This window comes from Pristis pectinata, chromosome 23, assembly GCF_009764475.1.
Source record: "Pristis pectinata isolate sPriPec2 chromosome 23, sPriPec2.1.pri, whole genome shotgun sequence".
NCBI classification, from domain to species: Eukaryota; Metazoa; Chordata; class Chondrichthyes; order Rhinopristiformes; family Pristidae; genus Pristis; species Pristis pectinata.
Genome location: NC_067427.1, coordinates 18,380,753 through 18,402,186, shown reverse-complemented (window position 1 = coordinate 18,402,186; position 21,434 = coordinate 18,380,753). Strand labels below are relative to the sequence as shown.

At 44.4% G+C, this 21,434-nt stretch overlaps 1 protein-coding gene and 1 long non-coding RNA gene across 4 annotated transcripts in view; one reads left to right on the top strand and one right to left on the bottom strand.

Annotated features, from left to right (window-relative positions):
- The window catches only part of asb6 (ankyrin repeat and SOCS box containing 6), a 41,756-nt gene that overhangs the window by 15,881 nt on the left and 4,441 nt on the right, over positions 1-21,434 (bottom strand). The window lies entirely within an intron of this gene.
- The window catches only part of LOC127582243 (uncharacterized), a 98,633-nt gene continuing 80,545 nt past the window's right edge, over positions 3,347-21,434 (top strand). For 2 of the 3 annotated variants that reach the window (XR_007958088.1, XR_007958087.1), the window contains exons 1-4: positions 3,347-3,644; positions 4,121-4,535; positions 11,621-11,699; positions 21,186-21,390. This is a non-coding gene — a long non-coding RNA (uncharacterized LOC127582243). The remainder of the gene's footprint in view (positions 3,645-4,120; positions 4,536-11,620; positions 11,700-21,185; positions 21,391-21,434) is intronic. The other variant, XR_007958089.1, reaches the window with a different exon arrangement.

Below are 21,434 nucleotides of genomic sequence, written 5' to 3'. Positions count from 1 at the left end.
CATGTCTTTACCTCCACTGAAGGCTGCACCACCAAGGACTTCCATGGAGAGGAAGATTTCTATTGCCACAAGGGTATGCACATGAATGTTTTACCCAATGCATTAAGAGAGTTCCTTAGACATAACTTCATGATCCACAGTAATTATGCTTATTGAATGGCAAGTGGCCTTCTAGTGTTTGGTTTGGTAAGGATTGATGGTAATGGGGGTTGTACAAGACATGTCTATGGAGACACACGAGACAGAAGATATTAGAATCTAGAGCGAGAAAACAAGCTGCTGGAAGAACTCAATGGGTCATGCAGCATCTGTGGAGGACAATGGATGGTCTATGTTTTGGGTCGAGGCCATTCATCTGGATCAAGACATATTTATGGTGGCAAGGGGTGAGGCAATGAGAGGTTGCCATCTAGATTTCATCTGGATGCACAGTGGAGGGTAACAGGATCTATGAGTGCAACCGAGGCATCCCATGCAGCAACATGCTCTACTTCTCCAACTCTATGTTGTCATCCTCCTCCTGTTTCCTTGTCTGAGGATGGTGAGTCTTGTGTGGTGTGTGTGACCAGCTCCTGGTGCTGTGCAGTGTTGGAGTGGCATGTGTAGCAGATCATCTTCATTCTTGACAACCGGGCTGGTGGATAGTGGAGGCCTTGCCAGAAACCTGTATCACATTTACAGTGTCCCGCATCAGTGGTTGCTCAATAACATTTCTAGTGTACAGGTGGGTTTTACTGCTACGTTACTGTGCCTCACTGCCTGGGCTCCTCATTGGGGTCACCAACCATGTTTGCTGTGGGTGTCCTTGACTTCAAGCAACCAACCCCAGGTCTCGTTGGAGGACCGGAATCTGGAACACACTGCCTAAGTGAGTGGTGGAGGCAGGTTCTCTCATAACATTTAAGAATTATCTGGGTGAGCACTTGAATCACCAAGGTATAGAAGACTACGGACCAAGTGATGGTAAATGGGATTAATATAGAAGGGTATTTGGTGGTCAGTATGGATATGATGGGTGGAAGGGCCTGTTTCTGTACTCCACGACTCTACTTAATATATTAGGGAGGGTGGCATGCTGCAGGTGACCCTAGCTATCTTGAACGGACCTGTAGAAGGAGCTTCCCGTGACTGCAGACCAGAACATCAATGGACTGGAATATTGAATACTCCAGACTAGTCTGGAGTGCTTTTGTACCCACATTAGTGCATCCAATGACTCCCCTGCACAAGCAGAACCGCAAAGCCCAGGTCCTTTCATTCTGTCTGACCTCACTGGTACCAGCCTTTGCAAACATGTTATCAGCCTAAGGTGGCTATGAGCTATGAAATCCTACAAGTGATCCTGCAGTGTAGACATTGGAGCACGTGGTACTTTTCTCTACCATGTCCACCAGGTACAAGAGGCAGCAACCCTCATTCTAAGTTGGTTATCTGCTATCATCTCTTGGCATAGCTTGAATCCCTGAGCTGCTGACATTCAGGAAACTGCCTCTATGTATTGTTTAACCGTCTGTTCCTCTGTCATGTGTGGCTGTGCAGGTGGGTCAGGAGCAGCCTTCTGCTTCCCCTTGTCCATTCGTTCCTCTTCTGTTGCCATGGCGTTGCTGACTAGGCAGCGCCCATCCTGAGGTCTTCACAGCGACCTGCTAACTGTGGGCAGATCCAAAAGTGTTGAACTTGTACACTGAAGTTGACAACTTTGGCAGTAATCTCCTCCAAATTTTCCCCAGAGTTTGCCAAGAATCAACGCTGCTCAAGTGAAGAAAGTGTCTCAGGAGAGGAGGTGCGAAGCTGCAGCATTTACCCCCGGTTCCCCAGCCTCTGTCCAGCGCTGGCTGCCCTGCCCCAGCGGGCTTTAGTTGTGAGGGTCCCGGAGTTCGAGAAACCCAAAAGCTCGGAGTTAAATTCAAGAATTTTAGCCACACCCCTCTTAATGTGCGATTAACATCTTATATTTTAGCTAAACTTTATCTTATTCTATTAAACTTTTATTTAGATTGATATTTTATATTTTGGTTGGCAATCTGCTTCTCCTGATCACTGGTCAGGTTTCATTTGCCAAACATTCCCACTGCCAGGCATTAACGTCAATCCTGCCCACCCCACTGAAGATTCCATTTCTATATTCTCTTTCACATTCGGAGGGACTTTGCAACCAATTGATTACTTTTAAATTACAATTAAGTGTAATCACTGTAGTAAAGTACATCATAAGCCATCTGCACATAGCAAGATCCCAAAAATAGCGCTGAGAAAAATGACCTAGCACAGACATTCCCTCTGTTTTATCCGGGCATCCAGCATTTTCTCTGCAACTTCAGCTTGTTTCCTCCCTTTTCCGGGTCTGGTGAAGGGTCTCCGACTTGAAACGTTAACAGTTTCTCTTTCTACAGATGCTGCCCGACCTGCTGAGTGTTTCCGTTACTTCCCGTCTTCACATCAGGTCATTGTCCCGTGCATTGGTTGAACAGCGGGGCAGCGGCCGCACCTGCACCTTGTGACCTTCCACATCTGAGAGAGCCGAGGTCGGGGGCACAAAGACATCAACTCTGATGGTGTCGCATTCCCTCGCTGTTGCACTGGGAGTCTGAGCTTGTCCGGCTTCCAGCCTCTGGACAATCGGCTCAAACCCAACTCCAGAGAGTTAATCCCAACTAGCGTGCACGTTGTGCACTGACCACAGCTGAACAAACAGGGTAACGGTGCAGCTAGGACCGAGCTTCTGCGCCGAAGGTTTTCTGCGTGGATTTCAGACCCCGGTATCCGCAGTAGTTTCCCGCACTAACCGCGGTTCCTACAGGAGGTGTCGCTATTGATCCACTGAAGCTGCTGGTTCTCATTTCTGAAAATTCCTCTATTTTGCTCTTGTAAACTTTGCCTGATTTGCCTGATCTTGCGGTTCGCGATGCGAAACTTAACTAAGCTGATTTACAATGATCGGTGCTTGGTACCGACACAGGTATTTCGCTCCACCCGGAACTTTACACACACCGGGCTGATTGGGTCTGGGACAGTGAAGGGCACATTTACATCGGTCGATCGGCGGAAGAAGCTAACTTCTCTAAAATGAGAAAAAAATATTCAAAATAATAAAACTGTAAAGTCCTCGATACTGTCTTTACAACGCGAGTCTGTGTCCTGACATCCATCCCTCGTCACCGAGTCTCTGCGGGATTTTCCCCTCTCACCTTGTACCTTTCTTCTGCCAACCCTTTTTCTAGAAACTTTTCTTCCCCCCTCCTCAGGTTATCTCTCTCGACCCATCTCTGCGCTTCTCAAATTCTCTCTCCCGTTGTTTCGTTTGGCTCTCTGCCCATTTCTTACTCGGCACATCTCTTTCTGTCTGCCTGCCTCTCTCTGCCCACGTCTTTCCCTCTCCTCTAATCCCTCTTCTGTTCCCTTCACCTTCAGCCTGCGTTTCTTTGTCTCTTTCTGTTTCTCCACTTTCCTGGTTTAATTCTGGCGTTCCCGGTGGTTTTCTTCCTTTCTCTTCCCCCCCCCCCCCCCCCCCGCCCCCCTGTAATTTTAAGATGGAGGAACGTTGTGTAAGGTTTGGAGTTTAAGAGGGAGCAAGAAACACTGAAACAGCGAGAAAGGCTGCAGTATTAAACGGTCATGTTAAATGGGAACGAAGGGTGGACATGGTAAAGGCAAAAAGTGGTTGTGTGCCTGAGTGTGTGACTGCATTTGCCTGTAAGTGTGTGACCCTGTGAAGTACAAATACATCATTGCCCTTTAAAACTTGCTGAGGGAGGATGATATTGGGAAGTACTGCGAGAGAGGGTTGCTGTTTGTGTGTGCTGATGCATTACCAGTTACTGCTTACTCCTGGGATATATTTGATTGCCTTAAGGGATCAGGGAAGAAATTTCATTAGTCTTTTATCCAACTGCAGTTCGTCGGACCTTGCTGTGTATAATTGGGTGCTGCATTCCCCTACATTACATTACACTTCAAAAGTACTTAACTGGCTGTACAATACTTTGGGATGGCCTGTGGTAGTGCATGGAGCTTTATAAATGCAAGTCTTTATTTTGCAGTAACAGAGTGATTGTGAATAGATCTGTGGCTCTTTTCTTGCCTTTAATGAATTTTTTGTACATTCTCATTCAAATCACAGGCAGGCAAACTCTGGCCAGACGCCATGGAAGTTGGTGGCATCCTCCAGATTAATTGAATGACGTTGGATGAAGCCTGTGCAGACCCCACTTTCCCAGTTTGCCCGGTCTCTTGATAATCTCGTGCTTCCCGGCACCCTCCATCAGTGAGTCAAATAACCACTCTGTAACTCCAGCGATGCCATTGTGGTGCTGAACAATGTGTGGTAACTCAATACATCTGAACTTCCAGCAACAGACTTGTTTGGGTTTAAACTGCTGCACAGTGGCACAGCGGTTAGTGCTCCTGGGACATAACTCCAGCAACCTGGGTTCAACCTTCACTTCCGGTGCTGCCTGTGTGGAGTTTGCATGTTCTCCCTGTGACCTGAATTCCTCCAGGTGGTCTGGTTTCCTCCCACATCCCAAAGACGACTGGTAGGTTAATTGGGCACTGTAAACTACTCCGAGTGTAGGTGGGTGGCAGCAGTATCAGGAGGAGTTGGGTATGTTGGAGAGAACAGGTTACTGGGAAACAGCTGGGGGAATGGGATTGACGGGAATACTATGAGGCCTGGAATAGACTTGATGGGCTGAATGGCCTTCTTCTATGTTGTATGAGAATATGATATCTCAAAGTACCACATACTGAGGAATGAGTCCTACAGAGTTAAAGACTCTTGAAATAAATTATACAAAAGACCACGGAACATTGGGAGTGAGGGACATTGGGAGTGAGTCAGTCATATTCAGATTGTAGAATGCCGGGAGTAAGTCACACTCTGAATAAAGTATACCTGCTCCTGAGTTCAGCAACATGTCTACTCAACATTCTCATTGAGAAATTTATTATCTAGATTACCAAAACATATTTGATAAATTTTCTCACAAGAGGCTCTCTCTGAATCTGAACGCAGTGAAGGACCAAGGTGAAACCTGGCACTAGGTTGGAAAATGATGTTAAGGTGCTGGGGCCACTGATTGGGATTTCCCATGGATGTAACCCCAGCACAAACAGGAGAAGGTTATTAAACTTTCACAGCTGTTCTGTCTTTCAGTTAGATCCTTGCTGATCTGTACCTTAGCCCCATTTTACATTTCTTTATTTAATTCCAAAATTACATTTTATTCATAGAATATACTGTTATACTGTTAAGGACATTGCATTGTCTTCGTTCACTGTACCAAGAATATCAATACATTTGCTTGCAATATTTACATTATGTCAACATTGCATTCATTTTACAGACCCAAACATTCTATATCAGCAATGTCTGATTAGTTATTACAGAGGGCAAAGCCCCTCCAGTGTACAGCAGTGGGAGGAGCCCATACTGTGTGGCCTTTGCAGTGGCTTCCAACAGTGTATAGGAATGGGCCGATGTGCAGCATTCATTTGTGGACAACTCCTTGCACTGGAAGATCAGCAGGTTTTGGGCAGACCAAAGTGTCTATTTTACTGAATGGATGAGATTTTACTGAGTGGATGAGCAGTTGATTTTAGTCTCTGTGTGCATCTCTGTGGACACCCCATGGAGCTTAGAGTCCTGTGTTATGCAGCTACTCATGATAAATCTTCTTGTAAACCACTGCATCCCTTTCCAGACCCTCTTGGCAAATGGTCCAGAAGTAGATAAAGGATGGTGTCATCTGCAGCACAGGTACCTCGAGGGTAACACAGTGGCATTGAGATTCCAGCTATGCATGAAGATTCTTATGGGGAGGGACCTTCTCATCACCAGCCAAATAAAGTCTCACTGCTTATTTGAAAGGTCTGGTGGTGAGACATTCTGCCAAATGACTTTGACGGTCTGCTTGAATAACCAAAAGACAGGATCTGTCTTCTCCTGAGAGCGCTCTGAGAATGTCCGGTGTACCACTGCCTGATTGACTTGTGGTCAAAAGGTTTTCTTCTGCACAAACCTTTCTACAAGTGACAGGTGGTGCAGCACAATACAACTGAATGGAACACTCTGCAGCAACAGTCCAGGCCCATCCTTTGCAACCTTGAGCAGGGGTGGAACTTCAGCATGTAATGGCCCTTGGTGTTTGTATACTTAGATGCAACACACAGCTTGATGCAGCCACACACAAAGATAGTCATCAGGACGAGGACACGATTAAGTCTATTTTTCCACCACTTCTCTGGAGATTTGTACATCACCTTCCTGTAAATTTCCAGATGAAATGGATGACGGCTCAGGTAACTGTTGCAATGAGGTAACCACTGTCTTTTAGATAAGAGAGTCCCAAAGATTCACTACCTTCTGTGTGAATAAGTGTTCCCTGATTTCACTATTAAATGGGTTTGCCCTTATTTTGAGACCATAACCCCAGTAAAAGAGGAATAAGAATCCCTCTATCATTTATGCTTATCATCTCCACTCATCCAATCGACAAATCAACCTTAATTGATAAATCCAATGTAAAATTGGTTAGCTTCACGAATTAAGCTATAGTGGGGCTAGGAAATGCAAGTTAGGAGTGAAAGAATAAGCATGAAAAGTTAAAAGAAGACTGACATTACAAAATACTAATCTTTAGAAGCTAAAGTATTTTGCAAACAATGAGTTCTAAAATTTAGTGATTGATACATAGGCTAACGTGAGATATAAAGGAAGATTATTAAAGCCCCATTTTCACACTGAAGACACCTTCTACCTGTTGAGGGCCAGATGGGTCCTGATTCATTCTGAGGAACCAGCTTCACTGAAGCCCACCTTCAGTGGATTTAATAAAAATGAATGCATACAAGTTAAAGGAATATTTGGATTGAATTCCACATGGAATGATAGAATCATTCATTGCAGAAAGAGGCCATTTGACAAATTATGCTTGCCCTGGCCCTTTGTGAGAGTTATCTAAATAGTCCCAATTAACTGTAGCCTTGGAAATGTTTCCTATTCAAGTATATTTCAATTTGCTTTTGAAAGGTGAAATTGAATCTCCTTCCACTACTTTTTCAGGCAGCACATTCCAGATCAGAACAATCCACTGAGGAGTAAAGGCTTCTTCTTGCCATTGCTTCTTCTGCTAATCATCTTGACCGGTATTCTTCTGATTATGGATCCCCTTGCTAGCATCAGACAAGCAACAAGGTGGAAAGTGTAAGAATTCATTACATTTGAGCCACAACTGCCAAACATGGAAAAGAGAGCTAAAAAGGCTTGCAATTTAACAGCATTTTTCATGGTTTAAGAACCTCCCAATGACAATTATGACTAGTGAACTCATTTTAGTAATGCTGCATAAAACCCATGTACAAAAAGCTCCCATAAACAGCAACGAGATGATCTATATTTTAGTGATGCTGCTGAGACTTTAATTTAACGGGTCATCCAAACTTCAGCACCTCCTGCAGTGCCACATCCCTCAGTTCTGACCCTTAGATAGTTCAGTACTCCTCAGCACCCATCCTTCTAAAGTAATCCGCCAGGAGCAGTGGGCCAGATTATGGGCTCACGTCTCCAGAACAGGAGCTTGAGACCATGATCTATTGACTCAGCGGTGAGAGTGCCTCTCCTGAGTCACAATATCAAATCGAGGCATATTACTGGCAGAGAGTACAACGGCATAAGATGTATGTGCTCCTCCTACTGTGGGGTGGTTATGTGCCAAGATTGTTCTATAATTTCCAGGAACTGAAGATTACTTTCCAGGAAGAAGCTGCTGTAAGAGAAAATTTATTGGAATCGTTAGAAAATTGTAGACCCACAGTCTGGTTACTGGAGAATGGGGTTAGCACTTTGATACACATGGGTGTCGATTTATGTCTAATTTTGCTGTAGATGTGTGGGTGCATATTCAAAACACAATTCACAGCAAGCCCTGGATTGGGAAGGGTGCCAGCTTGCACAACACCGTCACTCACATGAAACACAATAAGTAGGCAGATCATCACTTCAATCAGCCCGCAAAGCCAGTCAGACTGGAACTCAGCAATGTTGCAAAGTCATGTGTTCAACAAGCTTGGAGGTGCTAGCATTCAGCAGCAGGAAGGACCCTCTCCCCATCCCCACCTGCACTCTTTAGAGGCTTCAGCAAGTACCCACAGGGTAGTGGCTGATCCATTTCTACTGAGCATTGCTTCAAATCAACAAGTGTATGCCTTCTGATGCTAGAGGTGTGGAATGGTGTGCCAAGGGCTGACTTTGCCTGGACTTTTGAACTAACATTTGTGCCCAGACGTAATATTTTAACAGCCATTCTTCTTAAAGTGCAGGAAGAATGAGCAGAGAGTTAGCAGAACAGGGCAATCTGCTGGAAGAGGGAGGAGGAAGATGAGCAGGAATCTTGATCTTCTACCAAGCGTCTTCAAGGAGAAGTCCTCTAGCATGACCTCAATAAGTAAAAATGCACAAGAAGACCAATATTTAATTTCAAATATATTAATTTATTCATAAAATGTCTCCATTCTCAGTTCAAACCATATCATTACATTCATATTACATCAATATATCATCAATTTTTCTTTACGTACATTCCTTGAATGAACAGGCCAGGGGATTTCAGCCCTTCAATGTACAATGGCAGGAAGGCCGTACATTGTGCCCTTCCTCCATAGAGGCTTTGCCACAGCTGCACCTGGCTTCAGTGCAACCTCAGCATGTAGTCCTGGATCATGGACCATCTGATGTGAACAGCTCTTTGCACTGGGAAATCAGCACGTCTGGGCAGACCAAAGGGCATCATTAACTGGAACTGATAATCTTCCATTGGCAATTGATGTTTGCCTTAGTACATGAGCATGGGGACAGCCCACAGAGTGCCCAATCCTCTGTTATGAACTTGTGCAGGATGGCAAATTTGTTCTATAAGTATTTGGATGTTGGTTTCAAACCCAGTACAGTCACCAAGGTGGCAATGTGCAGTGATGAGACTTTGGTTGTGGATGCAGGGTCTGATAGGAAGGACCCTTCCTAATGGAGCCTTCAGTAAGGACATCATCGCTGACATATGCCACATCATCCAGCCAATCACACTGCAGGTTGATAACCACTTTCTTAATTGCTCAGTAGGAGAGCTAGCTATCAAGTTATATTTATTGGGTTCAATCCAGACCGGAGCTGGAGATATTACAACAATTCGCAGTCTGTTGCATAAAGTATGTCACAGATGTGCTCTGTTCCTAAACAACTGAAGACACATCTTTCTCCCTTGTCAGTGACCAGCAGGTGGAGTAAGCATATGGATTCACAGGGATCACAGGTTTCACTATGGTGCAGAATGCCATTGACTTCATTCGGGCCATATTGCAGGTGCCATATGTCAACTTGCAGGTAAACCACAACGAGAAAGATTTCTGCTTCTTCAATGCAACCATCCACAGCACTGCATGCAGGTCCTGTATCCTGGAAGCAGGCTTGACTCTGGTGCACAAACCACACCCACAAAAGCATCACACAGTTGATGGAACAGACCGGTCTTTTCCATCACTTTGTATGTTGCCTTTGTGGATGTGCCTCAGCACCAATTCTGCTGTCAGCTCCACTCTGGAGGAGCTCAGCAATATTCGGCAGCCACCTATCTACCCATTTCATGACTCCTTGAGATCTATTACTCTCCTCAACATAGTTCCCTACACCTCCAAGTTGTGTATCATCTGCTGATTTGGAATATGTGTCTTTACATGCTAGACTAAATCTTTAATATATATTAAGAAAAACAGTGGTCCTAGTAGCAGCCCTGCAGAACTCCATATCTCTCTCCACCTTAAAAACAACCTTTCACCGCTGCTCCCTGTTTCCCGTTACTCAGCCAATTTTCTATTCATGCTGTTGCAACCCCTTTTATTTCATGGCCTTTAATCTTGATGACAAGCCTATTATGTTGCACCATGTAAAATACCTTTTGGAAGTCCCTAAATATTACATCATCAACTACATTTCCCCTATTGACCCCCCTGTTACTTCATCAAAAATCTCTATCAAGTTAGTTAGACATAATTTGCCTTTAACAAAAGCATGCTGACTTTCAATCCATATTGGTCCAATTGTCTGCAAGTGATATCCTATTGTTTCTCAAGCTCTCTCACACTAAAGATGAACTCTTGATCTTGCAATCTACTCCGCCGTGGCCCTTGCCCTTTATTTGTCTACCTGCACTGCACTTTTGTTATAGCTGTAACACTATATTTTGCATTCTGTTTTTTTTCTTTTTACTACCTCGATGCTCTATGTACTTATGTATGGAATGATCTGCCTGGATGGCACGCAAACAAAAACTTTTCACTGCATCTTGGTACACATGACAATAATAAACCAATACCAATACCACCACTGAGGTTAAACTGACTGGTGTGCAGTTTCTGGGTTTATCCCTGCGCCCTTTATTGAACATCGATGTAACATTTGTAATTTTCCACTCCTGAAGCAACACCCCTGAATCTATCAATGTCTGAAAGATTATAGCCAGGGTCTCTGCAATTTCCTTCCTTCTCCTGCAGCTACACAGATGCCACCATCTGGACCCAGGTGATTTTTCCACTTTGGGTGCATCTAGCCTTTCTGGAACCTCCCCTTTATCAATTTTTAACTCAACCTGAATGCCAATTACATTTTCCTTTGCTGAGGCACCAGAAGCATCTTCTTCCTTGGTGAAGAGTGATGTACTTCACCAAGTTGGGACCTCAGCCATACTCTTAGCCACATGAGCAAATTTCATTTTTGGACGTTCCTCCTCTTACAACACTTTGTGTGCTGAGGTGGCAATAGAATAGTGGTGAGATCACAAGTGCTGTCCTCCTGAGAGAGGATTCATGCTCCATGAAGTTGTGAAACCAGGGTGATGCCTCAGCAACTGGAGCACAGGTGAGTGGATTCCTCCCTTTCAACCTACAAGCTCCTTTGAACACTGGTATCCACAGCCCTAATGACAAGAGGCTGAGGCTCCATGGTGGAAGCCTTGGCATCCACGGCAACACTCAGATGGCTGCTGTTTGTGCTGTAGGCAAGCTGAAACTGTGGCATGATGTTGTACGATGATTGGGTCCATAAGGATGCTAATGGAGTAAGAGGTGTTTACTTGCACTGCTGGGAGGTTAAAGAGGTGCAGTGGGATATATGTAAAGGAGAACCAAGTGTGAGGATGCTGTCATTTACACTGGTCTCACCCCATTACTGACAGACTCCAGCATCACATCCAGCTCTAGTGTCAGGAGTTCTTCTCACCCAGGTATCTGTCACTTGCTCCTGCAAGAGAGGGGGTAATGTATTACTGAGTGCCCTGCAATGTTTTTTGATTGATTGTTAAGCAGTTATGAGATGTGGGTGTGAGCTTTGCAATCGTGTCAAGTGTGTAAGGCTGTGGTGAAGCACATAAACCCTGATTAATAGAGAAGTTGTTGGTAGGTGAGTGTTGGTAGTGTGGTGCATTGAGTAACATCTGAAGCAAATGATGCAATAGGGGGAATATGGTATTTGCTGTATTCATTGATCTTGACCAAAGTCAGTGAATTGCTTGTGGCACGGCATCCAGGTTATCAGGAGATGGCTTATGGTTCTCTCCTCCTATGTCCTATTTAGGGTGTTCCTGGGGAATATCCTGGCTGTCTCAAAATACAGCACATTTGGTGTAATCAGAAGAACTGAAATCAGGAGGCAGGTAAATGGCTCTCAAGTGAGAATGAAATTCTATAAAATTATAACTTATCTTCCACATTAAATCCACTTTCCTAACCAATCTCCATAGCCCTTAATTTCTTTGGAGTCCAAAAATCTCTTGATTTCAGCCTTGACAATACTCGACAACTGAGTGTCTATAGCCCCTGGGTAGAGAATTTCATAAATAACTCTATGAGTAATAATATTCCTCATTTCTTTCCCAAATGTCCAGCCCTCGATCCTGAGACTATGAGTCATAGAGCCAAAGAGTCACAGAGCAATACAGGCCCTTCAGCCCAACGAGTCAATGCTGACTACCGTGGCCACCTAGCTAGTCCCAATTTCCTGCGTTCAGCCCATATCCCTTCAGGCCCCTCCCCTCCACGTACCTGTCCAAGTGCTTCTTAAATGATACTATTGTACCTGCCTCAACCACTTCCTCTGGCAGCTTGTTCCATATACTCACCACCCTCTGTGTGAAAAAGTTGCCCCTCAGGTCCCTTTTAAATCTTTCCCCTCTCACTCTAAACCTACGCCCCCTAGTTTGGACTCCCCTACCCTGGGGAAAAGACTGTTACCGTCCATCTTACCGCCTCTCATCATTTTAAACACTTCTGTAAGGTCGCCCCTCATTCCCTTGCATTCCAAGGAATAAAGACCTAGCCTGGCCAACGTGTCCCTATATCTCAGGCCCTCTAGTCCTGGCAACATCCTCATAAATCTTTTCTGCACTCTTTCCAGTTTAACCACATCTTTCCTATAACAAGGTGACCAAAACTGTACACAATACTCCAAGTGTGGCCTCACCAATGACTTGTACAACTGCAACATAATGTCCCAGCTCCTATACTCAATACCCTGACTGATGTATCTATCCCCTTCCTTCCCCCCATCCTCTACCCTTACCTCCCAATTCTACATCTCTAATCTGAGGAAACGGCCTTTTGTCATTTCCCCAGTCTAATCCTCTCAGAATCTGGAATATTTTAATGAGGTCACCTCTCATTCTTCTGAACTCCAATAAACACAGGCTAATCCTATTCAATCTCTCCTCATAGGATAGAGATCATGGGGAAAGATCGCAAAGGAGATGGTGCAGAGGAAGAGAGGCCAGTGATTGTCATTTGCCATTAACCTGTGCTGGTTCAATCCAGTGCAGTTAGAATTGAAATTCACCTGACCTTTAATTATTGTGATTTCAGCATTCAGACAGCATCTACAATGCTGTAGTATCAGGAGGGGCCCAACTTCTTGAGTAGCTAACATCAGTTCAACTTGCTTAAAAGCTGCAGGTGTGACTTTGGGGTGATTGCAACTTTTGTCTCAAGCTGCCCAGCCCCACCTCCTCCATCAAAGCCTCCAGTACAGTGACCAGTTCATGTTATGCACGTCGTTCTTAAATTGTTGGCCTCCCTCCCTGTGATCTCTCCCTCTGAAACAGCTCTTTTTTGATCTTTCTCCACCATCTCTATCCCTTTAATCTCCCTGATATCTCTCTGCCACCACCACCTTTCCCAACATCATCTCTCCTACAACCTCTCACCTCTGATCACCCTGCCCACCCCTCCGTGAACCTGCTCTCACAATCTTAGCCTGAAGAGACCTCTTCCCCTCAATCTCTTGTACCACAATCATTCCTTCTGTGAAATTTCCTCCGGCAAATTTCTCCCCATAATATCTCTCTCTCTCTTTCTCTCTCTCTCTCTCTCTGTGCAAACTGTCCAGCTGCAATCTTTCCCAGAGATCTCTCCACCACAATTGCACACTCCACAATCTCTCACTGATTCCTCTCCAGATCACAACCCCGCCCTCCATGATCTCCTCCAGCACAATCTCCAAGTTAGCAGTGGTTCAGTGGACTGCATTCTTGCCCGTATTGTGGGTTTGAGTTCAATGTCAGAAAGTCCAGCATATGACGCAAAGGAGTGAAGCCCTAATGGAAATGACAATTTTTAGATGTCAGTTAACTGAGGCCCTGTCTATGTGCTAAAGGATGTAAAAGATCTCAGGGGCATGGTTTTGAAGAAGTGTGGGGAAATTCACCTTGATGGCCTGACCAACACTTATTCCTCAACCAATATCATTAAATCACTGTCACAAGGCTGTGGAGTCTTGCTGGGTTTCTTATATTACAACAATGACTACAATTAGAAAGTCCTTCAATGCCTGAAGAACAAATCAGGGCACCCTGAGGTCAGGAAAGCTGTTGTGTAAATGCAGGTCTTTTTTCTTTCATTATCTCTTAGGTACCTCCTCCTCTCCCCACCCCACCAGTGACATTTCCCTTGCTCTCCTCTTCCTGACTGTACTTCTACACAATCCCTGATCTTCTTGAATCCTGCGGACCATCAACCAGCTGTGGCCTTGTATGCAGTCATTTTTGTTCTCCAGAGCCAAGCCAGCTTTGCAACCCAGCCATCTGCCTCCTGGATGAGCTGCAGGAAGGCAGTACACCCAGTACAGACCATTGGTGGGAATTGTAGTGAGGGTGTGGCACAAAATGAGGGGAGAGAAGATAAACATGCAAGAGTAGAGTGCAGAGCAGGCCAATTGGCACATCAATGTTGCTCAGCTCTTCTGAAAAGCAGCTCACTATTGTCACACTCCTCCTTTCTTTCCCCAGAATCCCTGCATTTTTTTCTGAACTATTTATCTTTCTCTTTTGAATGCTGCTATTGTTCCCACCACCCTGTCAGGCAGCACCTTCCAATCCTCATCTAAATTGTATAAAACTATGTTTGTCATGCAGCATCTCCTTCTTTTGCCCATCATCTTAAATCTATACTCTCTGTTTAGTGACCCTCCAGTCATCTCTAACCACTATCTAATCCTTTCATGATTTTAAAAACTTCATCAACCCCATCACTGCTCTAAGGGGAACTACCTTAGCTTCTCTGCTCTATCCACGTAACTGTAACATCTCCCTCCCAGAACCACTCTCATGATCTTCCCAAAATGTGCTGGCCAGGAATACACACAATGTCCAACTGGAGTTGAATATGTGTTTTAGCATAAATTTCTGTGCTTTGTAATCTACGTCTCCATTTATAATTCCTGCCTTCAATATGCTCTGTTAACTGTTTTGTTAACCTTTACTACCAGAGATTTGTGCACAAACCCGTAGGTTTCTTTATTGTTCAACCCCATTAAAATTGTACAGTGTGGTTTGTATCGGCCTGCCTACCAGAATGCATTGCCTAATGCTTTAGTGTTGAATTTCATCTCCTGTGTATGCTCTTCCCAACAGCCTGTCTACCTCCTTTTGAAGTCTATCACTGTCTTTCTTACTGTTCCAAGTTTCAATTCATCTGCACATTTCCTGTGATGAAACCTCCCGGAATAAACCCAATCAGCATTGGCAACTCAATCCTCCAGAAGGAGCCAGCCATGAGAGCAGATAGTTGAGCCTCGATCGCTCTGGCAACCAGGCGCACTACTTATTAAGCAGCTTATAGATCTGAAAGTACAGGTGTCATGCAGGCATTATGTGGGAGAACAGTTGTCTCTACTCTCACCAAAACCCTGGAGGGTGGATAAACATTAGAAGCCAGATCCTGTTGGTAATTATGACTTATTATGTTGTGGAGATAAACTTATTCACTTCAATTCTCTCCCACTTTTACCTCAGTATATATATATTTGTCTCTGCTACTGGTTTTCTTTCTTTTTCTTGCAAATAACAATAAGAATTATTCTTGTATAAGACTTTATTGTGAATAGGAGAGTCCAACAATGGAACATAAGCTTAGAGGTTGGCTGCTCAGGGATGATATCAGGAATAATATCTTCACACAGAGTGTTAACCTACAGCTCCCGGTATTGAGGCTGGAAGTCAGTTGACAATTTCAGTTGATTAGCTCCTGTTACAGAAGAACATTAGGGTTTGTGGGGCCAGACTTGGAGTCGGATGAGCCACTAGATAATCGAATGGTGGGACAGACCTGAGGGGCGAATGGCCCATTCCTCTGTTGATCCTATAGAATTGCAGAATTATGTGACACTCAGCCCATCATTCCAATGCCAGCACTTTGATAAAAAATCCACTTTCCTGCCCTTTCGGCATAGCCCTGTGTTTCATTTTCAATTCCCTTTTGAAAGTTACAGCCGAATCTATTTCTGCTTTTTTAGCCAGAGCATTTCAGATCATAACAACACACTGCATAAAAAATGTTCCCAGCTCCACTCTGGTTCCTTTGCCAATTATCTGAATCTGCATCCTCTGTTTACCAACCCTCTTGCAGTATGAACAGTTTCCTTTTCTGCATCAAATTCTTGATAATTTTGAACACTTAATCTTCTCTGACATTCTCCAGTTCCTTTGCTCTTCAATCACCCTACAGTGTATTCCATGCTGCATTCTACCTGTTATATCTTGGTTTCGTTAAGAATTTGCTTCTGCTCTTCTTAGCCCTTCTTGTGCAGATGTTATCCCACTCAGCACATCAAGAGAAGGAACCGAAATCTGAGGCACTGCCCAAGTTAAGTGCTTCTACCACCTCCTAGTTGAGATAGCAGAGGGATTAAACCCAGCTCCTTCTGGGCTCTCACAAGTTAAACTCAACTGAGCAACCAAAGATCTGCCTTACCCATTCCCTACACACCATAGCTCACTTAACCATGGAAATCAGCTATGAATTACGTGAACAACTTGCTTTTATATAATGTCTTTGGGTAATGTGGTCTTGAGGCTCTTCACTGCAATGTAACAAGACAAATTCTACAACTGAGCTACAATCAGGGCCGATGACCAAAGGGATAAGTTTCATGGAGAATTTTAAAGGAGGAGAGAGAGGTGCAGAAGTCAGGAGCTTTGATGAGGGAATAACAGAACCTCAGGCTGAAGGCACAGCTGCTGATGGTAGGGTGAACAAGTATGGGTATACAAGAGGCCAGAGAAGTGCAGTGATTGGGGAGGTTGTAGGACTGGAGATGGACTAAGCCCATGAAGGAATTTGAACTCACGGATGAACACCACCAATACTAGGTCTGAAACGCGCCAGTGTGTGTCAATAACCTGAGAACATTGTCATACACTTACAAAATGTTCCCAGTGCTGTCTCTTGTTCTTTTGCTAATCACCCTCTCATTTTCTCCTCATTTTAATCCTAATTGTTTTACCCTGTACTACCTCAATGCACTGTTGTAGTGAATTGATCTGGATGCACGGTATGCAAGACAAGTTCTTCACTGTACCTCGGTACATGTGACAATAATAAACCAATTTACCAATTTACCAAAATGGCTAGCCCTTGTTCTGAGAATGACCCTGGTTGTAGACTTCTCAGCCAGGCAAATAAAACATCCTCCCTGCATCCACTCTTTTGAGCCTGTAAGAATTTTGTAAGTCTCAATAAGATCATACTGCATCCTGCTAAACTCTGGAGAACACAGGCCACGACTACTCAATGTCACTCAAATGCATACTTGTCACCACAAGAACCAGTCCATGAATCTTTATGGAATCTTTCTGAGGCAAGTACATCCTTATTTAGGTAAGGAGACTAAAACTGTACACAACACTTCAGGAGTGCTCTCACCAAAGCCCCATATAATTGCAGGAAGGAGTACTCAGAAATCCTTTTATAATAAAGGCCAATGTACCAAATGCCTTCCTAATCACTTGCTGCATCTGCATGTTAGCTTTCAGTGAATCGTGCACAAGGACACTTTGAACACCAACACTTCCCAATCTCCCACCATTTGAAAAGTATACCGTTTGCTGTTTTGTGCACCAAAGTGGACGACCTCACATCTTTCCACATTGTGTTCCATCTGCCACATCAGCCCAGCTCTTGATATGGATTGTGAGTGACTGGGGCCCAGGTTCTGACACCTGTGGTGTACCACTGTCACAGGTTGCCGTCCTGAGGAATACCCATTTATTCCCACTATTCTCAATCCTTACCAATATATTAGCCCAATTCCACGTGCTCTAACCTTGCTGACCAGACTACTGTGTGCTACTTTATCAAAAGCCTTTTAAAGATCTAAATGCGCCATGTCCACTGGTTCTCCCTTATCTATTCTACTAGTTACATCCTCAAGGAACTTAACTCTTGTGCGAGTGGAAACAGTTCCTCCTTATTATCTATCTAAACCCTTTATTACTGTGAACACTCTATCCAAGAACAAGAACACTCTATACAGAGAACAAATTCAGTTTCTCCAGATAGCTGGAGTTTCTCGGCATCCTCTCCAAGGCCCCGACACACTTCCTAAAGTGTTGGACCAGAATTTCTTTTTTTAATTTATAGAAGCATCACTGGCAAAATCAGCATTTATTGTCCATCCTTAACTCCCCAATTAACCATAATGATGGGTCTGGAGTCACATGTAATCCAGACCAGGTAAAGGATGGCAGATTTCCTTCCCTGAAATTAATTCATGAACCCAATGGGATTTTACAACAATCCAATAGTTTCATGGTCTCCATAACTGATACAGGCTTTTTTAATTCCAGATGTATTCATCACTTGAATTTAAATTCCCCAGTTGTCGTGGTGCGACTTACCTCTCCGAATCAATCGACTGCCGTCTTCATACTAATCCAGTAATTTAACCACCATGCGACTGTGCCCCAGCTGAGACACCATCTTGGCCCTAACCAGGTTTAGCTTAACTTCCTTGCTTTTTGCTCGATGTTTTTGTTTTAAAAACTCAAGAATCTGTGTGCTATATTGGTAAACTCCTCTTCCTACCTTCAACATGAACCTTTGTTTCTATGAATGTCCCTTTGAGTTCTTTGGTAAATCTTGAGTTTCTGGGTTTTTTGCTGTTGATTGCAAACCTTTCCTCATGACACACTGCATGTGAGTGGCTGTTCCACACAATTCTGATACCAGAATCCTTCACACTGAAGACAGATCACTTTCACCTTGCCCCATCTCTGTCCCTCCACCACTGGAGACTGTTAATCACCCTTTTGTCATCAAAACTGGGGCTCAGTGAGTTGCACCCTCTTCTCCAGTCAGCAGCTCATGAAGCCCCCTCCAGTCACGTGATGTGAGTCCAGGGTCCAAGCCAACTCTTCCAGGTCTGTCCTGAGCAAATACTCGAGAATTGAAGATGCCGTCATCTGAATAAGTAGTGCAGCTGGGGCTCCCTCAGCTCTTCCGCTGATGTAAAAGATACCACAGCCAAAATTTCAAATTGAACAGAGAAGTTTTCTCAGTGGTCCTGTTAATCGTTCTTCCCCCAGCCAAACATTGCTTAGATCCAATCATCTAGTCATTATCACATTACCACTTGTGAGAACTTGCTGTATGCACATTGACTGCAGCATTGCTTGTACTGCAATGATGACTACCCTTCAAAAATACTCAATTGTCTAGAAAGTGCTTTGGAAAGTCCTGAAAATGCTTTGTAAATATGTACATTCTTTCCTTCTACGTTCTCTTTGTTTACATCCTGCTTTCTGTAAATGCAAATGAGCAAATCTCTGCTCCCTGTATCACAGTGTCTCATCTCCTCAATAACTCCTCACTGGCAACTCATCATCCTAACCCAACACATTCACCTCTGTCTGATGTACCTCCATGACCTCACCCCTTCCCTGTAACCTCCTCTAGCCCTCTTCTATGGTCCAGCAACATACAGACCATTTGGCCTGCACTGTATTGTGCCTTCATCACCCCGCTCTGGGCTTCAGACTTTCAGCCTCCTGTCACCACCTCTCTGACCTTCCCACCCTAAACCTCTTTGTCTCTCCATTCTCTTTTGAAATCATCTCAGAGCTTTGACTAAGTCACTCACAGTCTCTCCTGTCCTGGTCTGATGTCCACATTCTGCACACCTATTGATGAATCATTAAACAATCTATTTAAATGCAAATTTGCTCTTGAGTGAGAAGCTTGTGTGTATTGCCTAAGTATATGTGTTTCCATGTGTGTGTCCATAAGTATGTGGCTATAGATGTGTGTCTGCCTGCACTTAGTGTGCTAGTGGGTCTGTCTGGGTTTATGTATCCAAGGTGTGTGTATGCCAATGTGTGTGTATCTACATGTTCAGGTCAAGTCTATAACTGTGCATGAGCTTCTCTCTATGTATACATATATAACTATATCTCCTGTATATGTTTGAGTGTGTGTATATGTGTGTGTGTGTGTGTTTTCCTGTGTGTATATGCCTCTTGCTTGCCTCAGTGTGTGTGTGTGTGTGTGTGTGTGTGTGTGTGGGTGCGCTTGCCTGTGGGTGTCCGTCTGTGTCTTTGTCTCTGTGCTTAGCTCAGTTGTGTCTGTTTGCCTCAATGTACGTGCGCATGTGTGTGTGGTGTGCTTGCCTCAGTATGTATGTCTGTCTGTCTGCAAATGGATCTCTGTGCTTTCCACAGAGTGTGTGTTTATGTTTGCCTCAGCATGTGTGTGTGCATGTGTGTGTCTGTGTCTCAGTCTGTGTGTCTGTACTTTATGTGTCTGTGCCTCAGTGTGTGTGTTTTGTTTGTGTCTGTATGTGTGCGTCTGTCTGCGCCTCATTGTGAGAGTGTGTGTGTGTCAGGGTATGTGCATCTCAGCCTCTGTGTATGCATGTGTGTGCGTCTCTCTCTCTCAGGTTCTGTGTGTGTGTCTGTGTGTGTGTGTGTTTCAGTGAGCCTGCATGTGCCTCAGTGCGTGTCTGTGTGTGTATGTGTATGCACCTCAGTGTATGTCTGTCTGTGTGTCCCTATGCTTGCCTCAGTGTGTGTGTGTGTGTGTGTATACTATGTGTGTGGTGTATGTGTGTCTGTGCCTCTGTGTGTGTCTGTGTGTGTGTGTGTTTCAGTGAGCCTGCATGTGCCTCAGTGCGTGTCTGTGTGTGTATGTGTATGCACCTCAGTGTATGTCTGTCTGTGTGTCCCTATGCTTGCCTCAGTGTGTGTGTGTGTGTGTGTGTGTGTGTATACTATGTGTGTGGTGTATGTGTGTCTGTGCCTCTGTGTGTGTGTGTGTGTGTGTGTGTGTGTGTGCGCGTGCACGCATTTGGGGGGACAGTGGGAGGAGTCTGACCAAAGGTTGCAATCACTCAGCAGCAATATAACTCTGTGAGTTGGAGGGGGAGGGGAGGAGCAGGAAGCAGTGAGAGAGTGTTCACATTCTGCTGTGTCTGTGTAATGGAAAATCCCCTCTGGGGTGGGATGTGTGCAGCAGTATATCGAGTTACAGCGTCTGATTACAGGCTCAGCTCTGCCTCCATCCCTTCTGTCTCAGGCTTTTGTCAAACCTCTGAAAGCTGCTTCCTTTTGATCAGGGAACGGAACATTACAGAACATCTCCCCTAACCTGTACTTTAAAGATTAGAATAAAAAACTAACATTTAATAAAGCTCAGTGGCCAAGTGAAACTAATGTGGCAACTCAGACCATCTGTGTGTGATTAAGAAGCAAGTCCCTCACATTAAGACCCGGGTACTAGTAGAAAAAATATGTTTTTGACTGGTTGAGTGAAGTGATTTCTATTTTGTAAAATTGTTCGTTTTTTTTCTCATTCAGTGAACTACCATCTTTTCCTTTCAGGTTTTATTCCCTCTTCTCCTGAGGTTCGGACTCTCACAGGGTTTCTTCCTCTCGTGGAGATGATGTCTCCCACGAGAATTCTGATGCCCTTCTCTGCTGAAGGTGGTGACCCACCCTGCCGTACGTTTCCAATTCTCTCCTGAAGGTGTCGACTCCCACTGGGACTCCGGTCCACTTCTCACTGAAGGTGCCATCTCTCACTGAGGTACAGGTTTCAGACCGAGCACTCACTCAATGGTTCATTTTGTG